Raw genomic sequence first — 24,797 nt, 5'->3', positions numbered from 1 at the left:
TTCTAATATTTCTAATAAGGTTGCATTTACTGAATTGGTAATCAGGATATTTGAGCTGGTCTATTATACAGTCGTTTGGTACTATGAACTGCTGTGTTTTATGAGGTATCTCTTTTTTCTTGTCTATCACATTATATTTTCTGGGTTTTGGTATATTTGTCTTTTTTCTCGCGTCGCTGGCAAAAGGAAGGAGATCCTGACCATTCTTCAAAATTGTGCTGTAAGTGATAAAAATTCAAATTTTATTTTAATGATTTTGTATAATTACTTGTTATAGCAAACCTGCGAATAGTGGCTGTCTTATTTACGCTGGCAGGTTCTCGGTATAGCCTACGGCGTGCTTTACGGTTTGTGAGCGACAAAAGAGGGAGAGTGTGTACGAAGAAAAGAACCAGAGCAACAGAGGAAGCGAGTTCGTATGAAATTTTACCTCATTATTTTATTATTTGATTAGTCAATTATTTTTATTTTTTTACTAACTAATCAAACAATAATTTTTAAATTATACTACCATAACTTAGTTAAAGAATGAATTTGAACACTAAAAACCTACATGACGATAGATCGATATGAACAATGCAAAGCAAACAAATTATAATTAGAAACCGAAATTGGAAAAAAAATACAAACAAACTCAAATACAGTTACAAATCCAAGTACACTGAAAGAAAAATCCAATTGATTTTTTTTTCAATTCTAAACAAATGAAACAAACAACTAGCTCGAGTGAAATTACAACAAACTAAAACAACAAATTTCAACAAGTAGGCACTGAAATTTTAATACAATTACAAACAAACTCAAATACAATCACAAACTCAAGTACATCAAAACAAAAATTACATTTAGCTCTTCAACTTTTCCAGATAACAAACATCTCAAACACAATAACGAGAAACTACAACAAACAAATTACATCTACCTTTACAAACAAACTCAAATACAATTACAAAGTCAAGTAAACCAAAATAAAAATTACATTTGGCTCTTCAACTTTTCCTGCAAACAAACATCTCAAACACAATAACGACAAATTACCGCAAACAAATTACAAACTACCCTTACAAACTGACAAGAAAAAAGAGTAAAACCCAAGTATCAGCCCTGAAAACGAATATCTCGTTTTAATATTTGCATGAGTTGAAATTATTATAAATTGAAAAAATTTAGCATTATTTTATCAGTGAATTTCTTTATTTGTACATTAACATAACAATACTTGAGACTGTTCTTAATGTTATGCAGAAGACAACAAAATTGTCCTCTTTTAATGTCTGTTCTTCTTAATTTTAGTTATTTTTTTTTAATTTAAAGTTTTGATATCCGTCCATGCCTTCATTTGTTACATTTAATTGATATTGGTTTTCTTCTGATTTTAAAAGGGTCTTGATCATTTATAAATTGATATGCTCACTTTTGTGTAATTGTTGTAGATTTCAAACGCCAAAAATTAGGTAAATAAACACGTATTCAATATTATGTCTTTTCTATAACTAGTTAAAATTTTTTTTCTTTGTTACTATGAAGATCTTTAGGCAAAAAGTTAAAGAGAGTCCAATCATATATTATCTCTTTTTTGTTCTCTTTTGTGGGTAATACTACTGGAAACATATTGGGTTATATAAGATATTCGTGGAACAAAATGTTTATTTTCCTTTGCTTGTGATATAAGTTTTATTTTCTATTTAGAATCATTTATTTAGCAATATTCTTTATGTTTACTTTAATGTAGGACTACCGAAGGTTATTATCAATCTTAGGGAGCACTTTTAAGGTAAATAAGCATGTGTTTTTATTTTTTTGGGTAGTTAAAATTTTTATATTTTGTTAGTATGTAACTCTTTAGGCAAAAAGTTTAAGATGGTCCAGACGTGTCACTTGTGTTTTATTCTTTTTTGTTGGTAGCACTCTTTTAGACGTGGATTATGAGGTATCCGTGGAATAAGAGGTTTGCCTTTCTTATTTTATTATATTTTTCAGTATAGTTTTACTTTATTTAAGCCTAATTTATTTTTTAAAATTCAATTGATGGAGTTGGGGATAGTTACAACGCTATCTATTTCTGCATCATCTATCACATTAAGTTTTAAAAAGATTTCATTTGGAGCTACAAAGAGATCTGCTCTATGATCACTTTAGTGAAAAAGAAGATCTGTGGTTCGATTTGAAGGCAGATACTGGTGATGGCGGAAACTCGTCTTCTTCGGTTGCAGGAGTACTTGGTCAGCGATTTTTTTTTTCTAATGTTTCTAATAAGGTTGCATTTACTGAATTGGTAATCAGGATATTTAAGCTGGTCTATTATACAGTCGTTTGGTACTATGAGCTGCTGTGTTTTATGAGGTATCTCTTTCTTCTTGTCTATCACATTATATTTCTTGGGTTTTGGTATGTTTTTCTTTTTTCTCGCGTCGCTGGCGAAAGGAAGGAGATCCTGACCATTCTTCAAAATTGTGCCGTAAGTGATGAAAATTCAATTTTTATTTTAATGATTTTATATAATTACTTGTTATAGCAAACCTGCGAATAGTGGCTATCTTACTTACGCTGGCAGGTTCTCGGTATAGCCATCGGCGTGCTTTACGGTCTGTGAGCGACAAAAGAGGGAGAGTGTGTACGAAGAAGAGAACCAGAGCGACAGAGGAAGCGAGTTCGTATGAAATTTTACCTCATTGTTTTATTATCTGATTAGTCAATTATTTTTATTTTTTACTAATTAATCAAATAATAATTTTTAAATTATACTACCATAACTTAGTTTAACACTAAAAAGCTACAAAGCTACATGGATTTGAACACTAAAAAGCTACATGACGATAGATCGATATGAACAATGCAAAGCAAACAAATTATAATTAGAAACTAAAATTGGAAAAAAAAATATAAACAAACTCAAATACAGTTACAAATCCAAGTACACCGAAAGAAAAATTCAATTGATTTTTTTTCAATTCCAAATACATGAAACAAACAACTAACTCGAGTGAAATTACAAGAAACTAAAACAACAAATTTCAACAAGTAGGCACTGAAATTCTAGTACAATTACAAACAAACTCAAATACAATCACAAACTCAAGTAGACCAAAACAAAAATTACATTTAGCTCTTCAACTTTCCCAGATAACAAACTTCTCAAACACAATAACGATAAACTCCAACAAACAAATTACATCTACCCTTACAAACAAACTCAAATACAATTACAAAGTCAAGTAAACCAAAACAAAAATTACATTTAACTTTTCAACTTGCCCAGAAAAAAACATCTCAAAATCAATAACAGCAAACTACAATAAACAAATTACAACTACCCTTACAAACTTACGAGGAAAAAGAGCAAAACCCAAGTATCAGCTCTGAAAACAAATATATCCTTTTTTATATTTGCATGAGTTGAAATGATTACAAATAGAAACAATTTAGCATTATTTCGTTAGTGAGTTTCTTTATGTGTACATTGACATAGCAATACATGAGGCTGTTTTTAATGTTATGCTGAAGACAACAGAAGTGTCCTCTTTTAATGTCTTTTCTTCTTGATTTTAGTCGGTGTTTTTTAATTTGAAGTTTTGATATCCGTCCATGCCTGCATTTGTTACATTTAATTGCTATTGGTTTTCTTCTTATTTTAGTTACAACGTAAAAGAGTCTTGATCATTTATAAATTTATATGCTCACTTTTGTGTAATTGTTGTAGATTTCAAACGCCAAAAATCAGGTAAATAAACACATATTCAATATTATGTTTTTTCTATAATTAGTTAAAATTTTCTTTCTTTGATACTATGAAGATCTTTAGGTAAAAAGTTAAAGAGAGTTCAATCATATATTATCTCTTTTTTGTTCTCTTTTGTGGGTAATACTACTGGAAATATTTTGGGTTATAAGATATTCATGGAACAAAATGTTTATTTTGCTTTGCTTGTAATAAGTTTTATTTTCTATTTAGAATCATTTATTTAGTAATATTCTTTATGTTTACTTTAATGTAGGACTACCGAAGGTTATTATCAATCTTAGGGAGCACTTTTAAGGTAAATAAGTATGTGTTTTTATTTTTTTGGGTAGTTAAAATTTTTATATTTTGTTAGTATGTAACTCTTTAGGCAAAAAGTTTAAGATGGTCCAGACGTGTCACTTGTGTTTTATTCTTTTTTGTTGGTAGCACTCTTTTAGACGTGGATTATGAGGTATCCGTAGAATAAGAGGTTTGTCTTCCTTCTTTTATCATATTTTTCAGTTTAGTTTTACTTTTTTTAAGCCTAATTTATTTTTTAAAATTTTTTGATGGAGTTGGGGAGAGTTGCAACGCTATCTATTTCTGCATCATCTATCACATTAAGTTTTAAAAAGGTTTCATTTGGAGCTACAAAGAGATCTGCTCTATGATCACTTTAGTGGAAAAGAAGATCTGTGGTTCGATTTGAAGGCAGATACTGGTGATGGCGGAAACTCGTCTTCTTCGGTTGCAGGAGTACTTGGTCAGCGATTTTTTTTTTATTTTTCTAATGTTTCTAATAAGATTGCGTTTACTGAATTGGTAATCAGGATACTTGAGCTGGTCTATTATACAGTCGTTTGGTACTATGAGCTGCTGTGTTTTATGAGGTATCTCTTTCTTCTTGTCTATCACATTATATTTCCTGGGTTTTGGTATGTTTTTCTTTTTTCTCGCGTCGCTGGCAAAAGGAAGGAGATCCTGACAATTCTTTAAAATTGTGCTGTAAGTGATGAAAATTCAATTTTTATTTTAATGATTTTGTATAATTACTTGTTATAGCAAACCTGCGAATTGTGGCTGTCTTACTTACGCTGGCAGGTTCTCTGTATAGCCTGTGGCGTGCTTTACGGTCTGTGAGCGACAAAAGAGAGAGAGTGTGTACGAAGAAGAGAACCAGAGCGACAGAGGAAGCGAGTTCGTATGAAATTTTACCTCATTATTTTATTATCTGATTAGTCAATTATTTTTATTTTTTACTAACTAATCAAATAAAAATTTTTAAATTATGCTACCATAACCTAGTTGAAGGATGGATTTGAATACTAAAAAGCTACGTGACGATAGATCGATATGAACAATGCAAAACAAACAAATTATATTTAGAAACCAAAATTGGAACAAAAATACAAACAAACTCAAATACAGTTACAAATCCAAGTACACTGAAAGAAAAATTCAATTGATTTTTTTTTTCAATACCAAATAAATGAAACAAACAATTAACTCGAGTGAAATTATAAGAAACTAAAACAACAAATTTCAACAACAAGTAGGCACTGAAATTCTAATACAATTATAAACAAACTCAAATACAATCACAAACTCAAGTAAACCAAAACAATAATTACATTTAGTTCTTCAACTTTCCCAGATAACAAACATCTCAAACACAATAACGAGAAACTACAACAAATAAATTACTTCTACCCTTACAAAAAAACTCAAGTAAACCAAAACAAAAATTACATTTAGCTTTTCAACTTTCCTAGCAAACAAACATCTCAAACACAATAATGACAAATTACAAAATACAAATTACAAACTACCCTTACAAACAAACTCAAACAATCACAAAGTCAAGTGAACCAAAAGAAAAGTTACATTTGGCTCTTCAACTTTTCCTGCAAACAAATATCTCAAACACAATAATGACAAATTGAAACAAATAAATTACAATTATCCTTACAAACCTACAAGGAAAAAGAGTAAATCCAACTATCAGCCCTGAAAATGAGTATCTCGTTTTTAACATTTGCAGGAGTTGAAATGATTAAAAATTAAAACAACTTAGCATTAGTTTCTCAGTGAATTTCTTTATGTGTACATTAATATAGCAATACTTGAGGCTGTTTTTAATGTTATGTTGATGACAACAAAATTGTCCTCTTTTAATTTCTGTTCTTCTTGATTTCAGTCGTCTTTTTTTTTTTTTTAATTTAAAGTTTTGATATACGTCCATGCCAAGCTGTGCATATGTTGCATTTAATTGCTATTGATTTTCTTCTTATTTTAATTACAAGGTAAAAGAGTATTGATCATTTATAAATTGATATGCTCATTTTTGTGTAGTTGTTGTAGATTTCAAATGTCAAAAATCAGGTAAATAAATACATATTTAATATTATATTTTTTTGATAACTAGTTAAAATTCTTTTTCTTTGTTATTATGAAAATCTTTAGGCAAAAAGTTAAAAGAGAGCCCAATCATATATTATCTCTGTTTTGTTCTCTTTTGTGGGTAACACTGCTTGAAACATGTTGGGTTATAAGATATTCGTAAAATAAAAAGTTTATTTTCCTATGCTTATGACATAAAATTTATTTTCTATTACATATTTTCTTCTCTATTTATGATTATTTACTTGCAATATTTATCTCAAAAAAAAATATTTACTTAGCAATATTATTTTTGTTTACTTTAATGTAGGATTACCGAAGGTTATTATAAATATTAATGAGCACTTTTAAGATAAATAAACATGTTTTTTTTATCTTTTTGGTAGATAAAATTTTTTAAACTTGTTAGTGTGTAACTCTTTAGGCAAAAAGTTTAAGATGGTCCAGGCGTGTCGCTTGTGTTTTATTCTTTTTTGTTGGTAACACTCTTTTAAACGTGAATTATGAGGCATCCATGAAATAAGAGGTTTGTCTTCCTTCTTTTATCGTATTTTTCAGTTTAGTTTTGCTTTTTTTAGTCCTAATTTATTTTTTAAAATTTTCTGATAGAGTTAGAGAGAGTTACAACGTTATTTATTTCTGCATCATCTATCACAGTAAGTTTTAAAAAGGTTTCATTTGGAGCTACGAGGAGATCTACTCCATGATAACTTTAGTGGAAAAGAAGATCTGTGGTTTGATTTGATGGTAGATACTAGTGATGGTGGGCACTCATCTTCTTCGATTGGTACGAAGAGCTACTGTGTTTTATGTGGTATTTCTTTCTTCTTGTCTTTCACATTATATTTTTTGGGTTTTGATATGTTTGTCATTTTTCTTGCTCGTTGGCGAGAGGACGGAGGTCCTGACCATTCTTCAAAATTGCGCTGTAAGTGGTGAAAATTAAAATTTCATTTTAATTATTTTGCATGTTGATTGGTTGTAGCAAACATGAGAATACTGGCTCTCTTACTTACGCTGGCAAGTTCTGAGTATAGTCTGCTGTATGTTTTACGGTCTGTGAGCAACAAAAGAGGGAGAGTGTGTGCGAATAAGAGAGCCAGAGCGGCAGAGGAAGAGAGTGCATATGAAATTTTACCTCATTATTTTATTATCTGTGTTGCATACTTCTCATTTATTCTTTCAATTGTTGCAACATTTGCATCTTCAGTATGATGAAATGTTCCCTTCATTATTCAGTGATCATCCTGATATATTTTCTCCACACCTGTCCACAAACGAGAAGCTGAGAACTTGCTCAATTCTGGTTGGTGGCTTCCTAAAACACTCAGTATCTCTTGTATTTCTCTCTCTCTCTCTCTCTCTCTCTCTCTTTCTTTAATCATTCTTAAACTTAATCTTCAATCTTAAAATGGGATTGAATGATTTCTTCAGTTGCTTGAAAGTTACTTGTTTACCATTTGTAAAATAATATGCACTCGTTATAACTTTGGCTTTAGCTCATAAATAGTGGTAGATCAATATTATTTTTAAGAAATACAACGTAGTTGGTGTTTTTAGGGTAACTTGAATAAGCTAATAATTTTCTCAAAATATTTTACTTTTCTTTGTATGGTCTGCTGGTTTTCCATTTGGATCATGGCTAGTAGACAGAATGAGTTGTGGTTGGCAAATATATGATATCATCCTTAGAGATATATTTAAAATTAGATAGTTAGAATTGTTATTTTCAACTAAGATTAGAAATTGAATGTTGATTAACTTTTATGTATTAAAGCTGATAGGTATCGAGTATTTAGTGAGAAGCTAGTGATGTATTCAAAACTAGATAGTTAGGACTGCTTTTTTCAGATAAGACTAGGAATTGATGTTGATTGACTTTTATGTACTAAAGTGCATAGGTATAGAGGACTAGTGATAGGCCAGAAAGTCTTTGTTTGATTTTAACTCTAACACACTGATTGGTTAGTATTGTTCTAAGATATTCGATGTAATTGGTATTTTAAGATGACTTGAATCATTTTGTAGGTTTTTGGAGGTAGATTACTTTCTTTTGTATGGTTTAATATTTTTTTATTTTGGTCATAGACCATTGTTAGAAAGATGGTGGTTGTTGGTTGTTATGTGGTATCATCCACAGTGGTTTATTTAAACTTAGATGGTTAGGATTGTTGAGTAATGTTAGGAAGTGGACACTGATTGATTTTTTATGTTTTGAAGCTAATATGAATAGAGTAGTTAGTAGTAAGTTTGTGGAGGTAAGTTCTTGTTTGATTTTAGCTCCAAGATAGTGGTAAATTATCGTTTCAAGGCAAGATAGAGAAGAAAAAGAAGATTGCAAATGTATGTGATTTTCTTTCGAATCTAATTCTAAAAGATAATACATAGTTTTAATACAATAAGAGTTAAATGTAATTTGTAATTGAAAAAAGAGTTTGGTAAATAAAAGTATCAAGTAAAGATAGTTTATAAGATGATATCACTAGTAGAACATGAAGAAGAGTTTGGAGCATCGGAGTTAGGCAGCAGGTTAATATACCTCGCAATAAATATACTCGTTTGCTGCATTAAGTGTGTATTGGACCCCTAATAGTTTACGTAATGTGGCATCCGAACGTATTGCAAAATGCTGCACTTGCAATGAAAAAATAATTTTTTTTGGCACCCGAACTAAATCTACTGCAAGATTATATCCATGAATTTTTCAACTACATAATTTAATAAAAAAATACGAAATGTAGATGGAGAGCCAAGCTTTCTTACTTCATTAAAAAACTATTATGGTGTAAGTGACAAAGAAATTCTAACTTAAAGATTTACCATATGTTAACTTTACTTTAGATTTAGATTGGAGGATTATTTTATTTTAAGAGTTTAATTTTTAGAATCTATAATTTAGAATTATCGTTCATTTTCTTATTTTGAAGATTTTAGTGATAAAGTCATGGATTAAATAGTTCAAGGTGTTGCGAGTTGATATAGTAGATAGAGGATGATTCTAATTATTGAAGGATGTCCATTAGAATATTGTTTTCTAGCTATGAAAAGTGAACTTAGGGATTGGTGCTTAAGAAAAAGAAATGTCTGGTAAATTTACAACATTAGCTGTATGTCAAAAATACTGTTGGAAGAGTTGCAAGTGATGACTATTGGATAACTTTGACTTAAATTTATAATATATCTATTTGATATTTGAATCCAATGATTGTTTGTTTTAAGAATTGAGGTGATCTAGGATTTTGACTACTAATTGCCTAAAAATGAGTAAACAAAAGTGAAGGATAAAAAAACAATAAATCCCAAATATCAGCCTATAGAACGAACATGTCATTTTTTTTACATTTGTATGAGTTGAAATGATTATAAATTGATAAAATTAGCATTATTTGCTTAGTGAATTTCTTTTATGTGTACATTAACATAGCAGTACTTAAAATGAGGCAATTTTAAATATTATGCTGAGAGTAATAAAATTGTCCTCTTTTGATGTTTGTTCTTTGTTTTAGTCTTTTTTTAATTTGAAGTTTTGATATCCGTTTTTTCATGCCAAACTATGCATATGTTACATTTAATTGCTTAGTTCTCTTCTCATTTAAATTACAATGTAGAAAAATCTTATTTGTTCATAAAAAAATAAGTTTATTGTTCTCTTTTAATGCTTGTTACTCCCGGTTCTAGTTGATTTTTTTTTATATTTCAATTTTGGTACGCGTAGCTCCCATGGGAAATTATCCATATGTTCTATTTATTTGCTAATGATTTTTTACTTCTTTGAATTATAATATCGACGAATCTTTGTTATTTACAAATTGATTTGCTCACTTTTATTTGCTTATTGTTGATTTCGAACTCCAAAGATGAGGTAAATAATCGTGTACCCAATATTTTGTTTTTGCTCAGCTAATTAAAATAAATTGCTCATGTTATTATGTGACTCTTTAGGCAAAAAATTTAAAATAGTCTAGTTGTTTGTTTTGCATTTTTTATTCTTTTATAGATAACATTGTTTTGTTACTTGAATGGTCTGTGCTCCTCTGCATTTTTATCTTTTTTTTGTTCTCTTTTTAATTGACATGTAGTGGTTGGTGTCCATATTTATCATACACGAAAGATATTATTTTTTTCTAAATGTGTGGTTGAGACACTGTTGCTTTAATTAATGCATATAGAGAACCCAAAAAGTATGATATTTTTTTATAATTTTTTAAATAATTAATTAATATTCTATATAGTTTTGTTGAATAGTTGTTAAATAAAATATAATACAACATTAGCTTATAACTATTACATAAAATATTTATTTCATAAGTAAATGCCAACTGTTTACAAAAGTTGAATAATAAATACCCAAAATTTAATAATTTTTTAAAGTAATATGGAGGAACTCACCAACTTTCATTGAATATACATAAATTTTCATACTTTCTAAAACTAAATAAAAACATTTTACTTTATAAATTATTTCATAATCTACATTTGAAGCATAATTATATGTATAGTTAATCAATTATATAATACAATCAAAATATATATAGTTAATTATTTATATTCTAACATAAATTATTAAAATTTATTGTAAAATTATATTTATCTGCTTTAAATTTATTTATTTTTATTTTCTTTTAATAATAATTAATAAAAAAAATCATCTACAAGGGAGTCTTTTTCATTTTTCTGTCAAATAATCATGTACATTTTTTTAGAATTAATTAATAAGTGTTTATCATACATTCTTATTTATGAAATTTTACTTAAAAAAAAAACTTTTAATTTATTATCTCTTTCTTAATAATTACAGTTTTTTATCATAAAAATGTTTTAATTTTTTATAAAATATAACAAAAATTTAAAACAACACCCTAAGCCTGGACTCCGCGTAGTTTAACTTTTTTAACGCTGCTTTTTTCTTTCTTTTTCTTTTCTTTAAAAAGTTTTTTAAAAAACAAATCCTTTTAACGCAGTCTGCATTTCTTTATTTTCCCTTTAAAGCAAACTGACCGTGCGATTCTCCTCTTCAGACCACCTTCTTCCTTTCTTTTACTTTCAAAAAGTCTTCCACGTTCTTTGTTTTCAGATCTGGCCTTGCCCAGAGAAAAGAAGAGAGATACAAGCACAAAAGAGAGAGAGAAAAACAGGAAAAAGACAGAAACGACCAGACATGGATCTGAAACCCCCCCCCATTCTCTTCAATGTGGAGAGGGAAAGAAAAGAATATCAGAAAGAGGTAAGGAAGAAGATGATAGAAAACAAATTAGAATGGTCATCGTTCTAACATTCTTTTTCTTCTTCAGTTTCTTGAGAGCAAAGAACCAAATAGAGAAAGAAAAGAAGAACAAAGAAAGAAGGAAGAAGAAGATCGAAAAGAAGATAGATGGGTTTGTCTTAAAGACCCAACACTACTTAGTCATTCTGTTAAATTTCAATCTCTCTTGTTCACAAGCCTTGCCCAGAGAGAAGGTGAGAAGTACGAGCATAGCAGAGAGAGAAAGAGGGGAAAAAGACAGAAACGAGCAGACATGGATCTGAAACTCTCCATTCTCTTCAATGTGGAGAGGGAAAGAAAAGAATATCAGAAAGAGGTAAGGAAGAAGATGATAGAAAACAAATTAAATTGTCCTCTCTCTACCATTCTATTTCTTTTTCAGTTTATTGGGAGTAAAGAGCCAAATAGAGAAAGAAAAGAAGAGCAAAGAAAGAGGGAAGAAGAAGATCGAAAAGAAGATAGATGGGTTCTCTTAAAGACCCAACAGTATTGAAAGATTCAATCTCTTGCCCACAAGTCTTGCGCAGAGAGGAGAGAAATACAAGCATAACAACGGGAGAGAACGGGGAAAAAGATAGGAAAGAACAGACATGGGTCTGAAACTCTTCGTTCTCTTCAATGTCGGGAGGGAAAGAAGCGAATATCGGAAAGAGATGAGGAAGAAGAAGATAGAAAACAAGATTAAAATGGTTCCTTCTATCATTCTTTTTCTTCTTCAGTTTCTTGAGAGCAACGAACCAAATAGAGAAAGAAAAGAAGAACAAAGAAAGAAGGAAGAAGAAGATCGAAAAGAAGATAGATGGGTTTCTCCTCAAGACCCAACACTACTTAGTCATTCTGTTAAATTTCAATCTCTCTTGTTCACAAGCCTTGCCCAGAGAGAAGGTGAGAAATACAAGCATAACGGAGAGAGAAAAAGGGGAAAAAATCAGGAACGAGCAGACATGGATCTGAGACTCTCCATTCTCTTCAATGTGGAGAGGGAAAGAAAAGAATATCAGAAAGAGGTAAGGAAGAAGATGATAGAAAACAAATTAAACTGTCCTCTTTCTTCCATTCTATTTCTTTTTCAGTTTATTGGGAGTAAAGAGCCGAATAGAGAAAGAAAAGAAGAGCAAAGAAAGAGGGAAGAAGAAGATCGAAAGAAGAGATATGTCTTTCTCTTCAAAGACCCAACGGTAGCCGGAGGTATTTTTACTTATCTCTTAATATTGGTAGGTGATCATTCATGGAGTTTATTTTTATTTGGTTCTCCTTTCATGAAGTTGGCATAAGTGATTTAGTCTCTCTTAATCTGGGTTTACATAAATCTTTTTTTTTTTAAATTTCTTTTTACAGTTTCTGTCTTCTTATTTATTTATTCTTCTTATTTAATGTTTTTAGTTTTCATAAATTTGTTTTGTTATGTGTAGCATCTGTTCTTAACTAACTAACTAATTGTTTCTTAGCATCAGTTATTTTCAACTATATCTGTAATGAGGAATAATGAATTGGTTCTCTGTCTCTCTCTGTGTTCTCTTCTCTCTTTTCTTCTCTCTTTGTCTGTTTCTCACTCTCTCTGCACTTCTCTCTTTGTTTGCTACATTCCAAACCCTAAAAGCCCTCTTCCTAAATTTCACACATAACATATTTCTAAATTAATTCGAGTTCTTTCTTGTTATAAACATCGCAGCAGGTTTCTTAACTGGGGAGATGTTGTTTTTCTTATTCCTTTCTACCATGATTTACAGACTTGAATTTTACTCAAAGATAGCAGCAGTTTCTTGTTTTTTCATTTAAATATTCCAGATTAGCTTTAATAATTTTACAGACAAACAAACTCTCTTCTGGAATTTGATTTAGTAGGTTCTGTTTTTTATGGAGTTTGCAAAGTTGATCTTTTGGTCTCTGTTTCTAAATACATTTGACATGTTCCTTTGAGCCCCAGGTGGGTTGGGAATAGAATATTAATGCTGTGGATATTCCATAGTTATATGCTAATGTATGAATCAAATATGAACATATTACCCTTTTCCGATTGAGGGAACTTTCAAAAAGAAGAATTGCTTGATTGATTACCCTCCCAAAGTATTCAGAGTATTCGGGTTTTTTTGAAAATTAACAGCGTAAAAATGTTACAGTAATAATAAATATACTAAAAATAAAAGCAAGAAAAACAATTGGATTTGGAGCTCTGTTGCATAGATGGTAATCTAGTCTTTTTTAATCTTCTAACTTATCATTTATTTCACAATCTAAAACTTCTTAAGAAACTATTTTATCTTGTGAACTTTCCTTTAAATATTTTCGTAATTAGAAATATTTTCTAAAGTGTCGTATACTTCTCATTTATGCTTTCAATTGTTGCAACATTTGCATTTTCAGTATGATGAGATGTTCCCTTCACTATTCAGTGATCATCCTAATATATTTCTTCCACACCTGTCGATATGGGCTAGTGAATTTTGGCACTGAAATAGCATGAAAGGTCCGCAGACGGGAAGCTGAGAACTTGCTCAATTCCAATTGGTGGCTTCCTGAAACACTCAGTATCTCTTCTCTCTCTCTCTCTCTCTAATCATTCTTAAACTTAATCTTCAATCTTAGAATGCGATTGAATGATTTCGTCAGTTGCTTGAAAGTAACTTGTTTACTATTTGCAAAATAATATGCACTCGTTATAACTTTGACTTTAACTCATAAATAATGGTTGATCAATATTATTTTTAAGAAATGCAATGCAATTGGTATTTTTAGGGTAACTTGAATAAGCTAATAATTTTCTTAAGATAATTTACTTTTCTCTATATGGTCTGCTGGTTTTCCATTTGGATCATGGCTAGTAGATAAAATGACTTGTGGTTGTTGGCAAATATATGATATCATCCTTGGAGATATATTTAAAATTATATAGCTAGAATTGCTATTTTTAAATAAGATTATAAATTAAATGTTGATTAACTTTTATGTACTAAAGCTGATAGGTATCGAGTATTTAGTGATAAGATAGTGATGCATTCAAAACTAGATAGTTAGGATTACTTTTTTCAGATAAGACTAAGAATTGATGTTGATTGACTTTTATGTACTAAAACTGATAGGTATAGAGTACTAGTGATAGGCAAGAAAGTTTTTGTTTGATTTTAGCTCTTACACAATGATCGATTAGTATTGTTATAAGATATTCGATGTAATTGGTGTTTTAAGATGACTTGAATCATTTTAAAGTTTTTTGAAGGTAGATGACTTTCTTTTGTATGGTTTAATATTTTTTTTGTTTTGGTCAAAGCCCGTTGTTGGAAAGATGGTAGTTGTTAGTTGTTATGTGGTATCATTCACAGTGATTTATTTAACCTTAAATGTTTAGGGCTGTTGAGTAATGTTAGGAACTAGACACTGATTGATTTTTTATCTATTGAAGCTAATAGGAATAGAATAGTTAGTAGTAAGTTTGTGGAGATGTTGTTTTTCTTATTCCTTTCTACCATGATTTATAGACTTGAATTTTACTCAAAAATAGCAGCAGTTTCTTGTTTTTTCATTTAAATATTCCAGATTAGCTTCAATAATTTTGCAGACAAACTCTCTTCTGGAATTTGATTTAGTAGGTTCTGTTTTTGATGGAGTTTGCAAAGGTGATCTTTTGGTCTCTGTTTCTAAATACATTTAACATGTTCCTTTGAGCCCCAGGTAGGTTGTGGGAATAGAATATTAATGCTGTGGATATTCCACAGTTATATGAATATATTACCCTTTTCCGACTGAGGAAACTTTCGAAAAGAAGAATTGCTTGATTGATTACCCTCCCAATGTATTCAGAGTACTGGGATTTTTTTGAAGACTAACAGTGTAAAAATATTATAGCAATAATAAATATACTAAAAATAAAAGCAAGAAAAACGATTGGATTTGGAGCTCTTTTGCATAGATGGAAATGTAGTCATTTTTAATCTTCTAACTTATCATTTCTTTCACAATTTAAAACTTCTTAAGAAACGATTTTATCTTGTGAACTTTCCTTTAAATATTTTCATAATTGGAAATATTTTCTAAAGTGTCGCATACTTCTCATTTATGCTTTCAATTGTTGCAACATTTGCATTTTCAGTATGATGAGATGTTCCCTTCACTATTCAGTGATCATCCTAATATATTTCCTCCACATCTGTCGACATGAGCTAGTGAACTTTGGCACTGAAATAGCATGAAAGGTATGTCCGCAGACGGGAAGCCGAGAACTTGCTCAATTCCAGTTGGTGGCTTCCTGAAACACTCAGTATCTCTTCTCTCTCTCTCTCTCTTTCATCATTCTTAAACTTAATCTTCAATCGTAGAATGCGATTGAATGATTACGTCAGTTGCTTGAAAGTAACTTGTTTACTATTTGCAAAATAATATGCACTCGTTATAACTTTGACTTTAGCTCGTAGATAATGGTTGATCAATATTATTTTTAAGAAATGCAATGCAATTGGTATTTTTAGGGTAACTTGAAAAAGCTAATAATTTTCTCAAGATAATTTACTTTTCTCTGCTGGTTTTTCCTTTGGATCATGGCTAGTAGACAGAATGAGTTGTGGTTGTTGTCAAATATATGATGATATCATCCTTGGACATATATTTAAAATTAGATAGCTAGAATTGCTATTTTCAAATAAGATTAAGAATTGAATGTTGATTAACTTTTATGTATTAAAACTGATAGGTATCGAGTATTTAGTGACGAGCTAGTGATGCATTCAAGACTAGATAGTTAGGATTGATTTTTTCAAATAAGACTAAGAATTGATGTTGATTGACTTTTATGTACTAAAACTCATAGGTATTGAGTATTAATGATAGCCAAGAAAGTTTTTGTTTGATTTTAGCTCTAACACAATAGTCGGTTAGTATTGTTCTAAGATATTTGATGTAAATGATGTTTTAAGATGATTTGAATTATTCTGTAGTTTTTTTGGAGGTAGATGACTTTCTTTTGCATGGTTTATCGTTTTTTTTGTTTTGGTCATAACCCGTTGTTAGAAAGATGGTGGTTGTTGGTTGTTATGTGGTATCATCCACTGTGGTTTATTTAAACTTAGATGGTTAGGATTGTTGAGTAATGTTAGGAAGTGGACACTGATTAATTTTTTATGTATTGAAGCTAATAGGAATAGAGTAGTTAGTAGTAAGTTTGTGAAGGTAAGTTCTTGTTTGATTTTAGCTCCAAGATAGTGGTAAATTTTCATTTCAAAGGCAAGCTAGAGAAGAAAAAAAAGATTGCATATGTATGTGACTTTCTTTTGGATTTAGTTCTAAAAGATAATACATAGTTTGAATACAATAACAATTTAAAGTAATTTGTAATTGAAAAAAAAGTTTGGTAAATAAAAGTATCAAGTAAAGGTAGTTTATAAGATGACATCACTAGTAGAACATGAAGAAGAGTTTGGAGCATCGGAGTTAAGCAGCAGGTTAATATACCTTGCGATAAATATACTCATTTGCTGCATTAAGTGTGTGTATTAGACCCTAATAGTTTATGTAATGTGGCCTCCGAACGTATTGCAAAATGCCGCAATGAAAAAATAAATTTTTTTGGCACCCGAACTAAATCTACTGCAAGATTATATTCATGAATTTTTCAACTACATAATTTAATCAAAAAAATGCGAAATGTAGATGGAGAGCCAAGTTTTCTTACTTCATTAAAAAACTAATAGTTTTTAAAATACATAAAATTTTGCGATAGAGAAATTCTAATTTAAAGATTTATCACATGTTACCTTTACTTTAGATTTAGATTGGAGGATTATTTTATTTTAAAAGTTTAATTTTTAGAAACCTATAATTTAGAGTTATCGTTCATTTTCTTATTTTGAAGATCTTAGAAACCTAATAGTTTTTAAACCAAAACAAAAATTACATTTAGCTCTTTAACTTTTTTAGCAAACAAGCATCTCAAACACAAACGACAAACTTACAACAAACAAATTACAACTACCTTTACAAACTGACAAGGAAAAAGAGTAAACTTCAAGTATCAACCCAAAAATTGAATATCCCGTTTTTAACATTTTCATGAGTTGAAATGATTATAAATTGAAACAATTTAATATTATTTCGTCAATGAATTTCTTTGTGTACATTAATGTAGCAATACTTGAGGCTGTTTTTAATGTCATGCAAAGGACAACAAAATTGTCCTCTTTTAATGGTCGTTTTTAATGTCCATGTCAAATTGTGCATATGTTATATTTAATTGCTATTGATTCTCTTCTGATTTGAATTACAACATAAAAGAGTCTTGATCATTTATAAACTGATATACTTACTTTTGTGTAGTTGTTGTAGATTTCAAATAGCAAAAATCATGTAAATAAACATATATTCAATAGTATGTTTTTTCTTTAACTAGTTAAAATTTTCTTTAATTGTTATAATGAAGATCTTTAGGTAAAAAGTTGAAAGGAATCAATCATATGTTATCTCTGTTTTGTTCTCTTTTCTGGGTAACACTGCTGGAGAAATGTTGGGTTATGATATATTCGTGAAATAAAAGGTTTATTTTTCAATGCTTATGACATAAATTTTATTTTTTTATTACATATATTTTTTTCTATTTATAATTATTTACTTAACAATATTCTTTTTGTTTACTTTAATATAGGACTACCGAAAGTTATTATCAATTTTAGGAGCACTTTTAACGTAATAAACGTGTGTTTTTATCTTTTTGGGTAGCTAATATTTTAATATTTTGTTAGTGTATAATTCTTCGGCAAAAAGTTTAAGATGGTCCAGACGTATCATTTGTGTATTATTCTTTTTTGTTGGTAGCACTCTTTTAGACGAGAATTATAAGGTATCCGTGGAATAAGAGGTTTGGCTTCTTTCTTTTATAATATTTTTCAGTTTAGTTTTACTTTTTTTAAGCCTAATTTATTTTTCAAAATTCAATTGATGGAGTTGGGGAGAGTTAGAACACTTTCTATTTCTGCATCATCTATCACATTAAGTTTTAAAAAGGTTTCATTTGGAGCTACAAAGAGATATGCTCTATGATTACTTTAGTGAAAAAGATTTGTGGTTCGATTTGAAGGCAGATACTAGTGATGGCGGAAACTCATCTTCTTCGGTTGCAGGAGTACTTGGTTAGCGATTTTTTTTTATTTTTATTTTTTTAATGTTTCTAATAAGGTTGCATTTACTGAATTGGTAATCAGGATATTTGAACTGGTCTATTATACAGTCGTTTGGTACTATGAGCTGCTGTGTTTTATAAGGTATCTCTTTCTTCTTGTGTATCACATTATATTTCTTGAGTTTTGGTATGTTCGTCTTTTTTCTCGCGTCGCTATCAAAAGGAAGGAGATCCTATAAATGATGAAAATTCAATTTTTATTTTAATGATTTTGTATAATTACTTATTATAGCAAACCTGCGAATAGTGGCTGTCTTACTTACGCTGGCAGGTTCTCGGTATAGCCTGCGGCGTGCTTTACGATATGTGAGCGACAAAAGAGGGAGAGTGTGTACGAAGAAGAGAACCAGAGCAACAAAAGAAGCGAGTTCGTATGAAATTTTACCTCATTATTTTAGTATCTGATTAGTCAATTATTTTTATTTTTTACTAACTAATCAAATAATAATTTTTAAATTATGGTACCATAACTTAGTTGAACACTAAAAAGCTACAAAGCTACATGGATTTGAACACTAAAAAGCTACATGACGATAGATCGATATGAACAATGTAAAGCAAATAAATTATAATTAGAAACTGAAATTGGAAAAAAAATACAAACAAACTCAAATACAGTTACAAATCCAAGTATACCGAAAGAAAAATTCAATTGATTTTTTTTTTAATTCCAAATAAATGAAACAAACAACTAAGTTGGCACTGAAACTCTAGTACAATTACAAACAAACTCAAATATAATCACAAACTTAAGTAAATCAAAACAATAATTATATTTAGCTCTTCAACTTTTCCAGATAACAAACATCTCAAACACAATAACGAGAAACTACAACAAACAAATTACATTTACCCTTACAAACAAACTCAAATACAATTACAAAGTCAAATAAACAAAAACAAAAATTACATTTAGTTCTTCAACTTGCCAAGAAAAAAACATCTCAAAAACAATAACGACAAACCATAATAAACAAATTACAACTACCCTTACAAACTTACAAGGAAAAAGAGCAAAACCCAAGTATCAGTCCTGAAAATAAATATCTCATTTTTTATATTTGTATGAGTTGAAATGATTATAAATGGAAACAATTTAGCATTATTTCGTTAGTGAATTTTTTTATGTGTACATTGACATAGCAATACATGAGGCTGTTTTTAATGTTATGCAGAAGACAACAGAAGTGTCCTCTTTTAATGACTTTTCTTCTTGATTTTAGTCGGTTTTTTTTTTTAATTTGAAGTTTTGATATCCGTCCATGCCTGCATTTGTTACATTTAATTGCTATTGGTTTTCTTCTTATTTTAGTTACAACGTAAAAGAGTCTTGATCATTTATATATGCTCACTTTTGTGTAATTGTTGTAGATTTCAAACGCCAAAAATCAGGTAAATAAACACGTATTCAATATTATATTTTTTCTATAATTAGTTAAAATTTTCTTTCTTTGATACTATGAAGATCTTTAGGTAAAAAGTTAAAGAGAGTTTAATCATATATTATCTCTTTTTTGTTCTCTTTTGTGGGTAATACTACTGGAAACATTTTGGGTTATAAGATATTCGTGGAACAAAAGGTTTATTTTGTTTTGCTTATGATATAAGTTTTATTTTCTATTTAGAATCATTTATTTAGCAATATTCTTTATGTTTACTTTAATATAGGACTACCATAGGTTATTATCAATCTTAGGGAGCACTTTTAAGGTAAATAAGCATGTGTTTTTATTTTTTTGGGTAGTTAAAATTTTTATGTTTTGTTAGTATGTAACTCTTTAGGCAAAAAGTTTATGGTCCAGACGTGTCACTTGTGTTTTATTTTTTTTTGTTGGTAGCACCCTTTTAGACGTGGATTATGAGGTATCTGTAGAATAAGAGGTTTGTTTTTCTTCTTTTATCATATTTTTCAGTTTAGTTTTACTTTTTTTAATCCTAATTTATTTTTTAAAATTCAATTGATGGAGTTGGGGAGAGTTACAACGCTATCTATTTCTGCATCATCTATCACATTAAGTTTTAAAAAGGTTTCATTTGGAGCTACAAAGAGATCTGCTCTATGATCACTTTAGTGAAAAAGAAGATATGTGGTTCGATTTGAAGGCAGATACTGGTGATGGCAGAAACTCGTCTTCTTCGGTTGTAGGAGTACTTGGTCAGCGATTTTTTTTTTCTAATGTTTCTAATAAGGTTGCATTTACTGAATTGGTAATCAGGATATTTGAGCTGGTCTATTATACAGTCGTTTGGTACTATGAGGTGCTGTGTTTTATGAGGTATCTCTTTCTTCTTGTCTATCACATTATATTTCCTGGGTTTTGGTATGTTTTTCTTTTTTCTTGCATCGCTGGCAAAAGGAAGGAGATCCTGACCATTCTTCAAAATTGTGCTGTAAGTGATGAAAATTCAAATTTTATTTTAATGATTTTGTGTAATTACTTATTATAGCAAACCTGCGAATAGTGGCTGTCTTACTTATGCTGTCAGGTTCTCGGTATAGCCTGCGGCGTGCTTTACGGTCTGTGAGCGACAAAAGAAGGAGAGTGTGTACGAAGAAGAGAACCAGAGCGACAGAGGAAGCGAGTTCGTATGAAATTTTACCTCATTGTTTTATTATCTGATTAGTCAATTATTTTTATTTTTTACTAACTAATCAAATAATAATTTTTAAATTATGGTACCATAACTTAGTTGAACACTAAAAAGCTACAAAGCTACATGGATTTGAACACTAAAAAGCTACATGACAATAGATCGATATGAACAATGCAAAACAAACAAATTATAATTAGAAACCGAAATTGGAAAAACAATACAAACAAACTCAAATACAGTTACAAATCCAAGTACACCGAAAAAAAGATTCAATTGATATTTTTTTCAATTCCAAATAAATGAAACAAACAACTAACTCGAGTGAAATTACAAGAAACTAAAATAACAAATTTCAACAACAAGTAGGCACTGAAATTCTAGTACAAACATTTCAAACACAAACTCAAGTAAACCAAAACAATAATTACATTTAGCTCTTCAACTTTCCCAGATAACAAACATCTCAAACACAAATAACGAGAAATTACAACAAACAAATTACATCTACCTTTACAAACAAACTTAAGTAAACCAAAACAAAAATTACATTTAGCTTTTCAACTTTCCCAGCAAACAAACATCTCAAACACAATAATGACAAATTACCACAAACAAATTACAAACTACCCTTACAAACAAACTCAAACAATCACAAAGTCAAGTGAACCAAAAGAAAAATTACATTTGGCTCTTCAACTTTTCCTGCAAACAAACAATTACAATTACCCTTACAAACCTACAAGGAGAAAGAGTAAACCCAACTATCAGCCCTGAAAACGAGTATCTCGTTTTTAACATTTGCAGGAGTTGAAATGATTAAAAATTAAAACAACTTAGCATTAGTTTCTCAGTGAATTTCTTTATGTGTACATTAACATAACAATACTTAAGACTGTTTTTAATGTTATGTTGATGACAACAAAATTGTCCTATTTTAATGTCTGTTCTTCTTGATTTCAGTCGTCTTTTTTTTTTTTAATTTGAAGTTTTGATATACGTCCATGCCAAGCTGTGCATATGTTATATTTAATTGCTATTGATTTTCTTCTTATTTTAATTACAAGGTAAAAGAGTCTTGATTATTTATAAATTGATATGCTCATTTTTGTGTAGTTGTTGTAGATTTCAAACGATAAAAATCAGGTAAATAAACACATATTTAATATTATGTTTTTTTTATAACTAGTTAAAATTCTTTTTCTTTGTTAGTATGAAAATCTTTAGGCAAAAAGTTAAAAGAGAGCCCAATCATATATTATCTCTATTTTGTTCTCTTTTGTGGGTAACATTGCTTGAAATATGTTGGGTTATAAGATATTCGTAGAATAAAAAGTTTATTTTTCTATGCTTATGACATAAAATTTATTTTCTATTACATATTTTCTTCTCTATTTAGGATTATTTATTTGTAATATTTATCTCAAAAAAAATATTTACTTAGCAGTATTATTTTTGTTTTCTTTAATGTAGGATTACCGAAGGTTATTATAAATATTAGTGAGCACTTTTAAGGTAAATGAACATATTTTTTTTATCTTTTTGGTAGATAAAATTTTTTAAACTTGTTAGTGTGTAACTCTTTAGGCAAAAAGTTTAAAATGGTCCAGGCGTGTCGCTTGTGTTTTATTCTTTTTTGCTGGTAACACTCTTTTAAACGTGAATTATGAGGCATCCATGAAATAAGAGGTTTGTCTTCTTTTATCGTATTTTTCATTTTAATTTTGCTTTTTTTAGTCCTAATTTATTTTTTAAAATTTTCTGATGAAATTGGAGAGAGTTACAACGTTATTTATTTCTGCATCATCTATCACAGTAAATTTTAAAAAGGTTTTATTTGGAGCTACAAGGAGATCTACTCCATGATCACTTTAGTGAAAAAGAAGATCTGTGGTTCGATTTGATGGTAAATACTAGTGATGGCGGGTACTCATCTTCTTCGATTGCAGGAGTACTTGGTCAGTGTTTTTTTTTTTGTTTTTTCAATGTTTCTAATAAGGTTGCATTTACTGAATTGGTAATCAGAATATTGGAGCTGGTCTATTATACAGTGGTTTGTATTATGAGCTGATGTGTTTTATGAGGTATCTCTTTCTTCTTGTCTTTCAGATTATATTTCATAGATTTTAGTTTGTTTGTCTTGTTTCTCGCGTCGCTGGCAAAAGGAAGGAGGTCCTGACCATTCTTTAAAATTGTGCCGTAAATGATAAAAATTTAATTTTTATTTTAATGATTTTGCACAATTACTTGTTGTAGCAAACTTGCGAATACTGGCTCTCTTACTTACGTTGGCAGGTTCTCAATATAGCCTATGGCGTGCTTTACGGTATGTGATCAACAAAAAAGGGAGAGTGTGTACGAAGAAGAGAACCAGAATGGCAGAGGAAGAGAGGTCGTATGAAATTTTACCTCATGATTTTATTATCTGATTAGTCAATTATTTTTATTTTTTTTACTAACTAATCAAACGATAATTTTTGAATTATGCTAACATAACTTAGTTGAAGGATGGACTTGGACACTAAAAACCTACATGACGCTAGATCGATATGAACAATGCAAAGCAAATAAATTCTAATTAGAAACTGAAATTGGAATAAAAATGCAAATAAACTCAAATACAGTAACAAATCCAAGTATACTGAAAGAAAAATCCAATTGATTTTTTTACAGTTCCAAACAAATAACACAAACAACTAAGTCGAGTGAAATTACAACAAACTAAAATAAGTAAGCGCTGAAATTCTGATACAATTATAAATAAACTCAAATACAATCACAAACTCAAGTAAACCAAAACAAAAATTACATTTATTTCTTCAACTTTCCCAGATAACAAACATCTCAAACACAATAACGAGAAACTACAACAAAAAAATTATATCTACCCTTACAAACAAACTCAAATACAAGTACAAAGTCAAGTAAACCAAAACAAAAATTATATTTAGCTCTTCAACTTTCTCTGCAAACAAATATCTCAAACACAATAACGACAAATTACTGCAAACAAATTACAACTTTCCTTACAAACTGACAAGGAAAAAGAGTAAAACCCAAGTATTAGCCCTGAAAACGAATATCTCGTTTTAATATTTGTATGAGTTGAAATGATTATAAATTGAAACAATTTAGAATTATTTCGTCAGTGAATTTCTTGATGTGTACATTAACGTAGCAATACTTGAGGCTATTTTTAATGTTATGCAGAAGACAACAAAATTGTCCTCTTTTAATGTCTTTTCTTTTTTATTTTAGTCGTTTTTTAATTTAAAGTTTTGATATCCGTCCATGCCTGCATTTGTTACATTTAATTGCTATTGGTTTTCTTTTGATTTTAAAAGAGTCTTAATCATTTATAAATTGACTTTTGTGTAATTGTTGTAGATTTCAAACACCAAACATCAGGTAAATAAACACGTATTCAATATTATATTTTTTCTATAACTAGTTAAAATTTTCTTTCTTTGTTACTATGAAGATCTTTAGGTAAAAAGTTAAAGAGAGTCTAATCATATATTATCTCTTTTTTGTTTTCTTTTGTGGGTAACACTGCTGGAAACATGTTGAGTTATAAGATATTCGTGGAACAAAAGGTTTATTTTGCTTTACTTATGATATAAATTTTATTTTCTATATATATATATTTTTTTTTTCTA

At 29.4% G+C, this 24,797-nt stretch overlaps 1 long non-coding RNA gene across 3 annotated transcripts; it reads left to right on the top strand.

The window, feature by feature from the left end:
- The first annotated feature begins 11,090 nt into the window (after nt 1–11,090).
- On the top strand, nt 11,091–24,511 carry LOC148270490 (uncharacterized). Of its 3 annotated transcripts, none has more exons than XR_015813003.1 (3): nt 11,091–12,572; nt 13,749–23,222; nt 23,434–24,511. It is a non-coding gene; the product is annotated as an uncharacterized LOC148270490 (long non-coding RNA). The 3 variants fall into 3 exon arrangements; XR_015813013.1 differs by lacking the exon at nt 23,434–24,511 and having other exon boundaries at nt 11,097–12,572; nt 13,749–18,628; nt 18,831–22,168; XR_015813009.1 differs by lacking the exon at nt 23,434–24,511 and having other exon boundaries at nt 11,097–12,572; nt 13,749–18,628; nt 18,818–22,168.
- The last annotated feature ends 286 nt before the right edge of the window (nt 24,512–24,797 follow it).

The sequence above is a fragment of the Carica papaya genome, chromosome 1 (genome assembly GCF_054855325.1).
Source record: "Carica papaya isolate Zhongbai chromosome 1, ASM5485532v1, whole genome shotgun sequence".
NCBI classification, from domain to species: domain Eukaryota; kingdom Viridiplantae; phylum Streptophyta; class Magnoliopsida; order Brassicales; family Caricaceae; genus Carica; species Carica papaya.
Note: the sequence above shows the minus strand (reverse complement) of the source record. Positions and strands in the feature narration are given on the sequence as shown.